We start from the raw sequence: 12,691 nt of genomic DNA, 5'->3' as shown, positions 1-12,691 counted from the left end.
TATTGTGTTGAGTGAGTTTAGTGCTGATGACTACATGTATAAATCTTTTTTTGCTCTGGGAATGAATTAAATTTTGTATTTTAAGAACTTTTTGTGGTCGTCGAGTGGGTGCTAGATTAAAAAACATTGGTTTAGTCAAACTTGTTTAGCTTTAATATTTAGAAGTATATAAATACTATTTGGATTTTACTTTTGGCATATATAAGTTTAACATAACTTGATTTTTTTGCTGTCAAACTTGAATCTATTTTTACATTTTGTTTTTAACAACAGATTTACTGGTCGGCTATAAAGTAGGCACACTGTAAATGAAGTAAACATACTATAAGTTTATTGTTAGACATGCTTGCTTGGCTTGGGAATATTTGGGAAAGGACTTTAAAAATATGGGATGATTATAATGATATAAGTGATACTATAGTTAAAAGATTGAGTGTTACAGACTATCAGACTATCTTTTTATCCTTCTCTCCTTACCTCTTTTAAGCTTTTTTTTTTCCCCTCACTTAGGCTGGAGTGTCGCCTAGGCTGGAGTGCAGTGGTGCAATCTCGGCTCACTGCAACCTCCACCTCCCGGGTTCAAGCGATTCTCCTGCCTCAGCCTCCTGAGTAGCTGGGATTACAGGTGCACACTACCCACACCCAGCTAATTTTTGTATTTTTTAGTAGATACGGGGTTTCACCATGTTGGTCAGGCTGGTCTCGAACTCCTGACCTCATGATCCACCCACCACAGCCTCCCAAGGTGCTGGGATTACAGGCGTGAGCCACTGCACCTAAATCATAAAAAAATTTAAGATTTTTTATGTTCAGTACAGTTGTCTTGAAAATATGCCCAGTATGTTTTTAGTGTTGCATTTGAAAGGTAATGCTCATAATCCAGTCAGACATCAGTATTTTTAAAACAGTTCCCAACTTGAAATGGTTTGAATTACGGTTTTTAGACTTTACAGTGGTATGAAAATAATACGCATTTATTGTGCTTCTTGATTTACCATGGAGTTATGTCAGGATAAACTTTTTGTAAGTTGAAAATACTGTGAGTTGAAAGCACATTTTTAACAGGAAATTTTCAACATATGATGGGTTTATTGGGAGTAGCTGCATTGTAAGGTGAGGAGCATCTGTGTTGTATATTATGAGCTAAATTTTGGTGATACTCTTCGTAAGATATACATTGAACCACTTTCTGAATTTTTATCTTTTATCTGCCTTCATTCTGGCACCTATTCTTTTTTTTTAAATTTACAATTTTAAGATTGTTTGTTTATTTATTTATTGAGATGGAGTCTTGCTTTTGTCGCCCAGGCTGGAGTGCAGTGGCTTGATCTTGGCTCCCTGCAACCTCCGTCTCCCTGGTTCAAGCGATTCTCCTGCCTCAGCCTCCTGAGTAGCTGGGATTACAGGCCCCTGCCACCACGCCCGGCTAATTTTCTGTATTTTTAGTAGAGACGGGGTTTGGCCAGGCTGGTCTCGAACTCCTGACCTCAGGTGATCCACCCGCCTTGGCCTTCTAAAGTACTGGGATTACAGGTGTGAGCCACCATACCCTGCCAAGGATTTTTTTTCTTTTTTTTTTGAGATGGAGTCTTGCCCAGTCACCCAGGCTGGAGTGCAGTGGCTCAATCTCAGCTCACTGCAAGCTCCGCCTCCCGGGTTCACACCATTCTCTTGTCAGCCTTCTGAGTAGCTGGGACTACAGGCGCCCGCCACCATGCCCAGCTAATTTTTTTTTTTTTTTTTTTTTTTTTTTTTAGTAGAGACAGGGTTTCACCGTGTTAGCCAGGATGGTCTCGATCTGCTGACCTCGTGATCCCCCCTTCCCCCCTCTTTTTTTTTTTTTTGAGACGGAGTCTCACTCTATCGCCCAGGCTGGAGTGCAGTGGCACGATCTTGGCTCACCGCAAGCTCCGCCTCCCGGATTTACGCCATTCTGCCTCAGCCTCCTGGGTAGCTGGGACTATAGGCGCCCACCACCACGCCCGGCTAATTTTTTTGTGTTTTTAGTAGAGACGGGGTTTCACTGTGTTAGCCAGGGTGGTCTTGATCTCCTGACCTCATGATCCGCCCGCCTCAGCCTCCCAAAGTGTTGGGATTACAGGCGTGAGCCACCGCGCCCAGCCAAGAATTTAATTTTTAAAAAGGAGGTGAGTGAGGGGTGCCTGCTGTGTTGGACGACCGCTTCTCTTCCCCCCTCCCACCCCCGCCATCTCCACTGGTGCCACAAGGGAGATGGCAGAGGCAGGGAGGTTGAGTGTGATTCCACACCCCTGCCTCATATACTGCCCATGGGGGTAAACGAGAGATGAGAGGCCCACAGGGCAAAAGAAGACCAGTTTCATTTTCCATGAATGTGGGTCCCTTTTCTGTCGTGCCTCAGGCCTGGTCCACCACATTGATCTTGGCATCTGTTTCTCTTTGTATATTTAAAAATACTATTTATTGAAGTATAAATAAGTGATATTGTTATTTTATATTTAATATTAAATACTGTGGTATCCAAATTATTTAAAAATGAAATAAACAACAACTTTTAACATAATTTCATATGGTTATAGGAAAAATTTAAAAATATATAGCCTTTGCTTTGCAGAGAAGTGCTGTGTGATTCAAGCTGTATTAGCACTGGTTAGGTACTACCTATAGTGCGAGCAAGGGGAGAAGAAAAGTTAATGGTGAAATATGGCTTTGAATAAGGAAGGGATACTTTGTTTTTTCTTGTTTCTTTCTTTTTTCTTTTTTTTTTTGAGATGAAGTATTGCTCTGTGGCCCAGGCTGGAGTGCAGTGGCACTGCAATAGTTCTCTGCAGCCTTGATCTCTGGGGCTCAAGGGATCCTCCTCCCTTAGTCTCCTGAGTAGCTGGGACTACAAGCATGTGCCACCATGCCTGGCCAATTTTTTTTTTTTTTAATTTGTAGAGACGAGGTCTCCCTGTGTTACCTAGGCTGGTCTCTAATGCCTGCATGGAAGCCATCCTGCTTTGGCCTCCCAAAGTGCTGGGATTACAGGCGTGAGCCACCACCCAGGCTGATTTAAAGGATAGTTTCTGCAAAAATTGAAAATTTGGTATATATTTTAAAAGGAACCAGAGTATATATTTGAAATTAATTAAAGCCATGTCTGTCAGGGTTAAATTCAGTCACTAAGAGTTCAAATTGTGAATTATTATTTCAGTAGAATGCCTTCTAATATTTATTATGCCTGTTAATGTTAGTTGATATTGATTAGTAAAAGGAAAGCGTACTGTTGTTCTATAATTACACTTTTGACAACAATCATGTGGGTTTTTTCCTACACCAATTAATCACCCAATTCTCTGTGGACACCAAGTGGGTGTCCTACAATTCAGTTCTGATATTACCTAGACTTAGTGCAGATTCCATAGATACTGGGTCCCATGAGAGTGCCTCCATTTCAGTGGCCAGTTGTGAGTCCCAGATTGTCGTCTGTACTTTTGACCAACTGGCTATGAATTAGGGATTCCACACAACCTTTTCCTTAGATTAGGTAATTTGCTACAGTAGCTCACAGAACTCCAGAACACTATTTATTATTATGTATTGTGAAGGATACAGCTCAGGAACAGCTGGATGGAAGAGACACATAGGACAAGTTATGGGGAGGTAGGTAGAGCTTCCATGCCATCTCCAGGTGCTCCACCCACACAGCATCTCATTGTGTTCACTGACCAGGAACCTCTCAGAACTTCATTGTTAAGATTTTTTGTGGAGATTTCCCATTATGTAGGCACAATTTATTAAATGTTTGGTCATTGGTGATTGAATTCAACCTCCAGCCCTTCACCCCTCCACAGAGGTACTAGGGTAGGGCTTAAAGTTCCAGATCTCTGATCACATGGTTGGTTCCTCTGGTGACCAGCATCTGTCCTCCAAGATTTACCTTATTAGTGTAAACTCAAGTGTGGTTGAAAGGGGCTTATGATCACTAGGGGAATTCAAAGAGTTTTACAAGCTCTGTGCCAGGAATCTGAGAATAAGACCAACTATTATAACAAAAAATGCTCTTACCACCCCATCACTCAGGACGTCAAAGGGTTTTTAGAAGTTCTGTGCCAGAAACTGGGGGCGGAGATCAAATACACACACAAAGACACACACACACGCACACACAAAATATATGTCACAACTGTAAAACAGAATTGTATTTTCCTTCAGTAACACAAGTGATACATAGAATGCACAGTTGATTTGACTAGTCAAAATCACTAGGAATGATCTTTAGTAAGGGAGTTATTGCTGTCAAAGCACTCTGTTAGTTTTTTCTAATTCTTTTTATACCTGTTAGAAAGTTTTAAAAGCACCAGCCTCACTTCTACCCCACTCAATTTTAAATCTTTTAGAAAGCCCTCTAAGAATTGTGAAGCTGTGTTTTCATGGAGAGTTTAAATGACTTGTTCAAAAGTCAATGATTTGCAGTAACTTATAGTGGTTAGAAGAAAATGGAGTTGTGTTGACTTTTAATCTATGGTTCTTTTTTTTTCTGAATAGATTTTTTAGTTTTATTGAAATCGTACATGAACAAGAAATTGAAAATACAATCATATCAAAGAACAAATTGTCATGGCTTTTGATGTTTAAACCAAACAAATTTTGTAGGGCAGATTTCAAAATGGCGTGAAGTTACACGTGAAGTTACAACAATTTAAAAACACAGTTAACCTACTTCTAAAAATGCAAAACACAATCATAGGTTATTTTCGGTACAAGAAAACTTAAATGTGTTTGCTTTAATTTCTTAAAACTACTAAGACATAGCACTAGCTTGTATTTTTATTTACAGCATACTCCATACTTCTACGTAATTTATCCTAGATCCAAAAAAATGAAACTCTTCAAAAGCAAAGGTTCTGCAAAATCATGACTTAACAGTGTGCTCAGTTTGTTTTGAAGCTAAAATGAAGCCTGAAGTGATAAAAACATTATAACTCCCAGAATAAGAGAACTCTGTAAGCCTAATAATGTCCAAGAGCATTTATGAAAAGAGGAAAAATAAACGTACTTGAGTATATACACAATAGTGATGTATTCAGCCCAATACAAATGGCAGCAAATTGCTACTTAAAGATGAAATAGTTAAGCAAAAATTTTTTTGAAGAATGTAGATCTAGAGCCAGTCGTATCTTGCCATTATCATTTTCAAGCACTTACTTGTCTACTTCCACTGTTACCTATGAGTATCCTGATAAAATTCCTGGTTGTCATTATTGTAACCATAGTTACCAGAATAGTCACCACCTTGCTGAAGTGGCTGCTGAGCGATGGGTTGAGAGACCCAGTTCTGCTGGTTGGTCTGACGATGCTTGGAATCAGGTTGGTTGTAAGCATCTGCCTTCTCTTGCCTCCTACCTTGCCTCCTGATTGCCCCAAGATCCGCGGGAACCGCAGCCACGGCCTCTCTGCTTTTGTGCAGGACCTCCTCTGCCACCCCTAGAGCCTCTTGGTGGTCCCAAAGGTGCCCCCCTTTGTTAATAGCCAGTTCTACCTCTTGGAGGTGGTGCTCCCCTCCCCCTTGGTGGTGGTAGAGCACCCTGCCCTCCCCTTCCTCCTCTTTCTGTTACTGCATAGCCATCATCATAGCCGTAGCAGGGAGTTTTCATAACCTCCATGATAGTTGTGATAATAATAACCATAGTAATCTTCGTGCCATAGTGATCTGGAGGGTAGCCATATCCACCTCTCCCCCAACCTCTAATTGGAGGCAGCATGCGAGGAGGAGAATGTAGTGATAATCTTCATATGCAGTGCTTCTGGAGGCCTGTCTAGCAGCTTGGCACTCTTTCCTTTTCTTGTCTGGTGGCTTGGCTAAGACTATTTCAAGTTCTTCCCCTTCTATTTCTTTGCCATTCATTTCATCCATAGCCTTAACGACTGCTCCTCTGTCTTCAGAATGAACAAATGCATAATCTTTCAACTTATTTACTCTTTGAAGTTCTCCAAATTCAGAAAATGACTTTTCCAATATTTCGTCTCACAAACAATACTTTTACCTTAGCTATGACTTCTGGATCTGGTTCTTCACAGGGTCAGTCCATTCAGCTGTAACTGCATTTCCCCATATTTTTACTTTTCCACTCATCAGCCGGCATCTGGCTTGTGATCCTTATATTCCAGGAAGCAGAACTCCCATTTCTTCTTTTTGTCATCAGGTTGATGATAGAGAATAACGTCCACCGAACCCTCTGTGACTTTACTGAATTCTTCCAGAATATTTTCTTTAGTGTTATTCTTCAGAATGGATCCAACAAAAAGTCTGTTGTTTGCCACAGAAATGTGCACTCCATGTTGTTTACCAAAGGGCGAATTTCATAGCTGTCACAGTTTCACAGCTTCCTGTGCAGCTTCCTTTCCACAGAAAGTGATAAATGCATACCCTCTATTCTGACCAGACAGTGGATCTGTCATAAGACATAGATCCCAAATGGGACTGGCCTTCTCAAAAAGGGGCACCAACTCATCCTCATATAAATCTCTTGGTATTTTACCTATAAATACCTTTGTTCCAATTCCAGGTTGCACACCAGAGTACACACTGTTTGATGGAGGCCCACCATACTTCCTGTGTCCTGTGGCTACATTCAGAGTATAACCAGTTCTCTCAAGCAAGGCATTGATCTTTGCTTCATCAGGTCCCTTTGTGGACTCTTGCACCTAGCTCCCCTGTTTCTCTCTCTGCCTATAGGTCTTCATAACTCCACATAAAAATGCACTTTTGTTCTAAACATGTGATAAGTCACTTTCCTTGAACTGCTGTAGTACAGACAGAGCTCCTTCATTAAATTCCCTGAGAGCATCAATTGCTCTTTCATCAAGATCGATACAAGCTATCAATCCAGGGCAGAGCTGGGGCAGATGTCTAGGCCCGTGAGAATCAGCACAAGGCACTTTGAAAATTACTAGAAATCACATGTGCATGCTACCCTCCAAGTCTATGATTCTTATGTTTACATGGCAAAGAAGCTGAAGGGGAAACAGGTACACATGTGCAGAATGGGAGACCAAACATGAGAGGCAGCCTTCTAATCTATTCCTGCAAGAATCAACCCAGCCTCACGAAAGCTGCATTAATACATTCATGAGGATAGTCCCGTAACCCAAATGCCTCTTAAAGGCCCCATCAGCTCTCAATACTATCACACTGGCAAATTTCAACGTGAGTTTTGGCAGGAACACACCACACTTAAACCACAGAATAGGATTACTCGTCTCTTTGAAGAGAGCTAGACTACTTTCTTCTGTGGCCCTCAAAGGAATAAAACTCTCAGTCAAATCATTGGAATGACTTTTCTATGTCTTTGTAAAAGTTTTCTAGCATTGAGAGTTACCTGGTACCTCTGTCCTTTTTGTTTACTTTCCTTTTGGAATCTTGCGCTCAAGTTGAACCTTTCAGAGTCTATTTATGTGAAGAGTTAAGAGAGGACAGGTCTTTTCAGGAACATCAGTTTAGAATGTGAGGGTAGGTTGGGTGACACTGAAGAGTGTGGTAAGATGAGACTAGCTAAGAAGAGGCCAGTTTATGAAGAATTTATAAGGAGTTTTAGACTTCATTCTTGGGCGTTGAGCCAGGCAGCCAGTAGGATTAATTTTTTTTTTAACTTTTCGTTTTTCAATAATTTCAAAGTTAAAGTTACAAAAATACTACAAATAATAATGCTATACTACTCACTCATTCCAAAAATGTGAACATTTTACCATATTAATGTTACCATGTCCTTCCCTCTACCCTCTTTTAATGGCTCTCTTTCTCCTCTACTCTCTATAGAATCTTTCTGAACCATTGCAGGGTAAATTACAAATACAATGCCTCTTTAACCCAAGTACTGTAGTGTATAGTTTTAAAGGGAATTTCCTAAACAAAGTATAGTGATCAAAATCAATAAATTAATATTGTTACAGATTATTATCTAATCTACAGATCATATTCAGATTGCACCTGCTGATGTCATCTACATCAAAGGGGGAAACCTTTTACTCTTCCAGGTCCAGGATGCAATCCAATCACAAGTTGCATTTAGCTGTCATGTCTATTCAGTATTTCCCAGTTTGGAATATGTCCTCATTCATTGTTTTTTATGACCTTGACATCTCTTAAAGTCCTATTTCAGATTATCTGAGGTATTGCTTTCTGTCTTTCTTAGGTCTTAACAAAGGAGTTTACAGCCACACTCTTGTTTTAATCTTCATACAGCTGTTTTCTAACAGTGGCCGAGATTTTCTCTGGGAGCCATTCTTTGATTTTAGCATTGTTTGCTATCTGGAGAGACTGGGAATTTTTAAAACCAGCAAGGCTTGGTTCTTTTTTGGTCAATAGTCTTTCCATTAGCTTATTTCTGTACTCCTGCTTTTTACTATGAACAGTAAGAAGGAGTTAGACTGCATCTCCCACAGAATACCTAGAAATCTCCATGTTAAATTATGCAACTCGTTAAATACATTTTCTATTTTTCATGTTACCACAGGCCATGTTGTGCCTAAACTTTCAGTTACTAATTATGAAGTATTCAGCTTCTTCCAATTTTCAGTTACCTTTTTCTCACTTTCATTTAAAGCCCTTAGTAGCAGCCTCCTAAGGATCATGAGGTTTCTAGTGACAGTGTCTTCATTGCTCATCAAGCTTTCGCTGATACTCTACTGCAAGTCCTGTCAGCTTCTGTCTACTACCTGATTCCAAGCAGCGCCTGCATTTTCAGGTTTTATTGTATGGGAACAGCCCTCTCCTGGTAACATATACCCAGGAGTAATCTGTAAATCTGTGTTGTTAGTTAACTATTGTAGCACAGTAATTTACCCTAAAATATACTGGCTTAAAACTGCAATAAACATTTATAGTCTCATAGCTTCTGTGGGTCAGGAATTTGGATTTGGATTTAGTGGGTGTTTCTGCCCCAGAGTCTATTAACATTGTTGGCTTGGATTATAGTCATTTAAAGGCCAGACTAAAGTTGAAGGATACTCTCATTTTTTTTTTGAGACGGAGTCTAGCTCTGTCACCCAGGCTGGAATGCAGGGGTGCAATCTTGGCTCAGACTCACTACAGTCTCCACCTCCCAGGTTCAAGCAATTCTCCTGCCTCAGCCTCCTAAATAGCTGGGATTACAGGCTTTCACCACGACACCCAGCTAATTTTTGTATCTTTTAGTAGAGATGGGGTTTCGCCATGTTGGCCAGGCTGGTTTTGAACACCTGACCTCAGGTGATCTGCCTGCCTTGGCCTCCCAAAGTGCTGGGATTACAGGCGTGAGCCACTGTGCCCTGCCCTTTTTTTTTTTTTTTTGAACATGAAGTCTTGCTGTATCTCCCAGGCTGGAGTGAGGTGACATGATCTTGGCTCACTGTAACCGTCGCTCCCAAGTTCAAGCGATTCTCCTGCCTCAGCCTCCCCATTAGCTGGGACTACAGGTGCGCACCATCATGCCCGGCTAAATCTTGTATTTTTAGTGGAGATGGGGTTTCACCATGTTGGCCAGGCTGGTCTCCAACTCCTGACTTCAGGTGATTGCCCAGCTTGGCCTCTCAAAGTGCTGGGATTACAGGAGCTACCACACCCAGCTGCTGGAGGATATTCTCTAAGATGACTTATTCACATGATTGACGATTTGGTGGCTGCCTGTTTTTTTGCTGCATGAATTGTTTCTTAGGGACTTTTGAGTGCCATGTGACATGGCACCTAACTTTTCCCATAGTGACTGATCTAAGAGCAAGGCAAAAGCTGCCATGTGTTTTATGGCCTGGCCTCAGAAGTCACACAGTATCATTTTCTTTTTCTGGCTGAATGTGTTTTTATTTATTTTTTTAAAAAGGTTTTTTTGAGGTAAGAATATATAACATAACATTTGCCATTTTAACCACTTGGATTTAACAAAAAAAATACTGTTATTTTTACTCTCTATTGGATGCATAGGTAAACCTGTTCAGTATGGGTAGGCACTGCATAGGTGCAAAGATCATTGGGGGCATGGAGGCTGTCTACCACACCCTGAGATTTGGGCACATATCCTGTTTCTTATTAAATTTTTACCCACAAGTTTTAGCATTCACTGATGAGTCTAGCCTGAAATAAATAATAGCTGACAAAAGGTAATTTTCTAATTGTATCATTCTCAGTAGCGGGGAGGGGTGGAGTCTACAGAGGAAATAAAAGAGTAGTTTGAGTAGTAGAAGGATAAATGTTATGTCCTTTGGTTTTAGCACAAAGGAAGTCGTTGAAGAGGAGTTTCAATGTAGAGTTTCAGTATATTTATTGGTAGATAAAGTGGGTGTGAGGAAGTACAGATAGTGAGAGTACTTAACTTTTAAGAATCTCAGATTTGCTGGGCTTGCATCTGTAGTCCCAGCTGCTGGAGGGCTGATGTGGGAGTATCTCTTGAGCCCAGGAGTTAAAGGCTGCAGTGAGCTATGATCATGCCATTGCATTCCAGCCTGGACAACAGAGTAAGACCTCATCTCTTAAAACAAAAAATTAAAAAGAATCTCAGATTTGAAGACAAAAGGAGTAGGCAGGAAAAATAATACTGTGTCGTCTTCTGTTTTGGTGGGGAAGAAAGAAGAGAAGCATGTAGGTGAATAACTAGGTCACCTGGATAATAGAGCAAAGAAAAGTAGATGTGGGTAGAACCCTATCAGAGATACTGCTAGGCAGATAGGGTATACAAATAAGGAGGCCAAGTGTGTTATTTTCAAAAGTGTTTAAAATAATGGATCATGAGATTGAGGTGGGATAATAGATGTAGTGGAACTAGGGAAGGGCTGGAACATAGAGTTGTAGGAGATGTTGGAGCATGGGCCTAGAGGACTCAGTGAGGTTCAAGAATAAGTATAGTAAGAGTGTGAATTAATTGCAGGGTTATGAAGAAAGAGTAGATCATTGTGATTTAATGATCCTTAAACGATTGGGATATGTTGAGTGATGGCAGCTTCCAGTTGTTGGAAGACAGTTCTCCATGGTTCTCACATTTATACACATTTCGTGAGTGTCAGCCCTGACTGCTTTTGTTCAAGGTTGTTTATATAGCAAGCAAACAGCCTTGGAAAATGGAGGCACTGTCATTCAAATTTCTCTTGTAATTCAGTCCACTGTGTGTATACATGTCATCTGGCCCCAGGTCACCCTGTCAGAAGGGTGAATTTAGGCAAATGCTAACAGTCTGGCTTTTGCTATTGCCATGAGTATTAAAGTCCTCTGTGTCCAATGCAGGAGTCTTGTGTCATCTTCTGCCTATATTCATTAAACTGTGGTAGACTAACTTGTCACTTTTAGAGTAAGATAAGTCCAAGACAAGTAACTTGTCACTTTACAAGTACAGTAAGACTCTTTATAGTTTTTGACACTGAAATGTGGTTTTAGGCATAGTGAAGAAGAGTCTGAATGAAAGCTGTTGAAATTGAGAATATTTGAGGACTTTGTGAGTTGTTCATACAGTTGGCCTTAACTCGCTGGCACACCCACTGTTGTGGTCCAGGGGTGTCGGGATACTGTGGTTGAAGGTCTTACCAAGATCACATGCAGTAGGAAAGAGTTACCTAAAGAAAAGTAATGGGCAGACAAAAAGAAGAGCTAAAGAGAGAGATACCTATTAATAAATGATAGAGCTGGGATTTAAAAATGAACTATGTCTGATTACAAAGTCCGTGGATTTTTTTTTTTTTTTTTAAATACGTCTTTCTGCCTTTGCTTGGAGGCTGTATTAGTCCATTCTCACACTGCTGTAAAGAACTACCCTGAGAATGAGTAATTCAGGAAGAAAAGAGGTTTAACTGACCCACAATTCTGCAGGCTGTACAGGAAGCATGGCCAGGAGGCCTCAGGAAACTTAAAATCATGTCAGAAGGCAAAGGGGAAATAAACACATCTTTACCATGGTGGAAAAGGAGAGAGAAAATGAAGAGGGAAAGTTTGAAAGTGCTACATACTTTCAAACAACTAGATCTGGTGAGAACTCTTATCAGGAGAACAGCAAGGGGGAAGTCTGCCCCCATTATTCAATCACCCCACCATCAGGTCCCTCCCCCGACACTTGCAGATTACAGTTCAACATGAGATTTAGGTGAGGACACAGAGCCAAACGATATCAGAGGTAATAATAATCATATCCCCTTTGAAAGATAAATCTATATTACAACTTCAAGGGTGTTTTTTTGTTTGTTTGTTTTAGTACAATAGTGAAGTTTTCACATGTTCTCAAAAGAATGCTAATACAGAGTATGCCTTATCAATCCTCTGTTCTGTTCCAGGAAGTTATTATTTAACTGAGTAGTATTTGGGAGAAGAAATTTTAAAGACCTCCTTGCTTAGAAGGGATAAATAACTTGTTAAAAGAAGATAAAAAGTGAAAGTAGATGTGAATAGCCTTTTTGAAATGTAGCTTGAATTCAGATGTTGAAGACAAACAGTAATAGTTTGCATCAATTAAATGGCATGTCCATGAAATAGAATTTTATGACTGAATTGGCTGAGGATTAACTATATTTAATAGAGTTATTTTTTGCAACTTGGAAGGCTGAGATGTAATGCAAAGACTCAGGTCTAATTCATTTAGGTGTTTAGAATTATATTCCAGCTATCTAATTATAGCATCATGGAGATGAAGTAATGATAGCCGGTTGTTTTCCATTAATAGTATAAACTTTTAAAATGTATTTATCACCTGTGGCATTTCCATTTCTAGTTTTCATT

The 12,691-nt window shown here is 40.2% G+C and overlaps 1 protein-coding gene and 1 pseudogene across 16 annotated transcripts in view; one reads left to right on the top strand and one right to left on the bottom strand.

The window, feature by feature from the left end:
- The window catches only part of MLLT10 (MLLT10 histone lysine methyltransferase DOT1L cofactor), a 228,829-nt gene that overhangs the window by 107,028 nt on the left and 109,110 nt on the right, over nucleotides 1-12,691 (top strand). The gene's annotated exons all lie outside the window — the stretch shown is intronic.
- On the bottom strand, nucleotides 5,171-6,817 carry LOC103887357 (annotated as a pseudogene).

This window comes from Papio anubis, chromosome 11, assembly GCF_008728515.1.
Source record: "Papio anubis isolate 15944 chromosome 11, Panubis1.0, whole genome shotgun sequence".
In the NCBI taxonomy this organism is placed as follows: domain Eukaryota; kingdom Metazoa; phylum Chordata; class Mammalia; order Primates; family Cercopithecidae; genus Papio; species Papio anubis.
Note: the sequence above shows the minus strand (reverse complement) of the source record. Positions and strands in the feature narration are given on the sequence as shown.